Source organism: Dipteris shenzhenensis, unplaced genomic scaffold (genome assembly GCF_047967505.1).
Source record: "Dipteris shenzhenensis isolate YYH24624 ecotype China unplaced genomic scaffold, Dip_SZ_1.0 scaf0141, whole genome shotgun sequence".
In the NCBI taxonomy this organism is placed as follows: Eukaryota; Viridiplantae; Streptophyta; class Polypodiopsida; order Gleicheniales; family Dipteridaceae; genus Dipteris; species Dipteris shenzhenensis.
This window is the reverse complement of record NW_028239447.1, coordinates 7501-10778: the sequence shown is the minus strand read 5'-3', so window position 1 is coordinate 10778 and position 3278 is coordinate 7501.

Sequence of the window (3278 nt, the reverse complement as noted above, 5' to 3'; positions counted from 1 at the left end):
TTCGGAACTTCAGAGAATAAATCTGGACTTCTTACTTTTTCTTCTCCCACTTCTCTTACCTCATGATCTCTCTTCACTTTATCTATATGTGGTAGATACTACCCACCTCTCACATTCCATTATATAGATAATATCGAAAGATTCAAGGCCCAATGGAGTGAGTACTTTCGATGTGGTGATTTGTGGGTGTATTCGTACCTACCTGAAGCTGTCTCGGGAATCTCGAATTGTTGAAGAAACCTATCTATGTCTTATCTATCTCCTCATCAACTTATTTTATTCCGAGTGATAAAGACGAGTTCTCCAACCTGATGGGCGAACGACGGGGATTGAACCCGCGCGTGATGGATCCACAATCCATTGCCTTGATCCACTTGGCTACGTCCGCCCCCTACTTTCCCTATTCAGCTTTCTTAACTGGGAGAGAACAAGATCTACTAGGGTCATTCATTCGATGCGCGTACGTATTATTCGTCTATATATTAATACAAGAAAAAATATGTTAGGTGAAAAATGTATTCTCAATCTATTCCAGTGGGTACGGGACTACAAGCGTTCCGCTAATCAGAATGAGAATATCTTTGATTCCCATTCTCTGTAATCCTAGAAGGGTGTTTCAAAGATTCCCCAGAATCCAAGATTGGAAACTGATAATTGTAAGATTATGGCGAGATATTACTATTATTTCTATTCATTCCATCGGACGAATCTCCATTAAATACCAAACCTTATGCGAGGTTTGGTATTTAGTGATGCTGCACGACCAGACAGGTATTATCCGTTTACAGAAGGAGCTTCAACAGAAGCTAAGTCTAGAGGGAAATTATGAGCGTTACGTTCATGCATAACTTCCATACCTAGGTTAGCACGGTTGATGATATCAGCCCAGGTGTTAATAACACGACCTTGGCTATCAACCACGGATTGGTTGAAGTTAAAACCATTCAAGTTGAATGCCATGGTGCTGATACCCAAGGCAGTAAACCAGATGCCTACTACGGGCCAAGCGGCTAAGAAGAAGTGCAGAGAGCGAGAATTGTTAAAGCTGGCATATTGGAAGATCAAACGGCCAAAATAACCGTGAGCAGCTACGATGTTGTAGGTCTCTTCCTCTTGACCGAACTTGTAACCTGCATTAGCAGACTCATTCTCAGTAGTTTCTCTGATCAAACTAGAAGTTACCAAAGAACCATGCATAGCACTGAATAGAGAGCCGCCGAATACGCCAGCTACACCCAACATGTGGAAGGGATGCATAAGGATGTTGTGCTCAGCCTGGAAAACGATCATGAAGTTGAAAGTACCAGAAATTCCTAGGGGCATACCGTCAGAGAAACTTCCTTGACCGATTGGGTAGATCAGGAACACAGCGGTAGCAGCTGCAACGGGAGCTGAGTACGCAACAGCAATCCAAGGACGCATGCCTAAACGGAAACTAAGTTCCCACTCACGACCCATGTAGCAAGCTACACCAAGTAGGAAGTGAAGAACGATCAGTTCGTAAGGACCACCATTGTATAGCCATTCATCAACGGAAGCTGCTTCCCAGATTGGGTAGAAGTGTAAACCGATAGCTGCAGAAGTAGGAATGATAGCACCGGAGATAATGTTGTTTCCGTATAGCAAAGAACCGGAGACAGGCTCACGAATACCATCGATATCTACAGGGGGAGCTGCGATGAAAGCAATGATGAATACAGAGGTTGCGGTTAATAAGGTGGGAATCATTAAGACACCGAACCATCCGATGTAAAGACGGTTTTCAGTGCTGGTGATCCAGTCGCAGAAGCGACCCCATAGGCTTGCGCTTTCGCGTCTTTCTAAAGTTGCGGTCGTGGTAATTTTTGGTTTTCGAAACGATTGGTGATTACCCAAGCTGATGAGCCTGTTGATCCATAGTATATCACAGAATCCCACCTGTGTCAACTAATCTAATATTGATTGAATATCCGAAGAAACGGGAAGACTTCCCTTTGTTTTCGCACGATACTTCTTCAAACCTTGACTCTCTTTTCAGACGCATTTCCCTTTTATTATCATAAACCACGGGAAAGTCAACGTTAGTTCGGCTCCTCGAGTACATCATGGGAGATGCCAGCTTTGCCTTAGATGTACTACGACTCAATCATCGATTCGAGGTGAGGGACATACAGGATAAATATCTGCTGGCGTTGCCTGACATCCCCCCCCCCCCCCGAGGTGAGTAGTCCGCCCCAGGCGGAGATAGTTGAGAATGGTGGGAGTCGCGGGGATGCGGGCAGTGCCAATCATGTCGATCATGTCGATTGTGTCGATTGTGTCGATCATTCTAGTCATGTCGATCATGTCGATCATGTTGATTGCGTCGATTGCGTCGATCACTTTGGTCATGTCGATCATGTTGATCATGTCGATGATGTTATGGACTTTACGATTCGACACTAGTCTTTCTCTTTTTCATGAGGTACTATACCAGTGACAAAATTTCCCCTATGACTTGGATATTCTTTCTCCCATTATTTAATTTCTGCTTATCCATATGCTTCTGGCGTATCTTGATTCCTAATACCCTGCGCTCCGGAGTAGAAGGTTTCAATCCACCAATAAGAGGTTGTGGATTGAAACGAACCCGGAACTAACGGAAATGGGCAAAAGCCTTATTAGCTTCTGCCACCTTGTGAGTCTCCTCCTTCTTCCGTACAGCACTACCAGAATTTCTGGCAGCATCCATTAATTCATCACTTGATCTTAAAGCCATACTTCGACCTGAACGTTTTCGACACGCGATCAATAACCATCGGATAGCCAAAGCTCTTCCTTCTGCAGGTACTACTTCAACGGGGACTCGATAAGTCGATCCACCTACACGTTTGGATTCTGTTACTATATCGGGAGTTACCCTACGTATTGCTTGTCGCGGGACAGACAGTGGATTCTTATTCGTCTTTTCCTTAATCCGCTTCATAGCCTGATAGAGAATCTGATAAGCCAATGATTTCTTGCCATCTTTAAGAATACGATCAACCAACATGTTTACTAATCGATTACGATAAATCGGATCCGATTCTATATTTTTCTTTTTGTTCGCTACATTGCTCCGGTGTAACATGAGTTTACAGATATGTCGGATTCCGATTCTATCTCGACTGTATCTTAGAATCTTATTTGGGCTTTTTCACTCCATATTGTAGGGTGGATCCGCCGGTTAGTCGAGGATCTCCCCCCAAACTGCACGTGCGACTTTCATCGAATGCAGCTTTCCATATGATTGAATAGAAAGTCTTGAAGTAAGTTCGGGT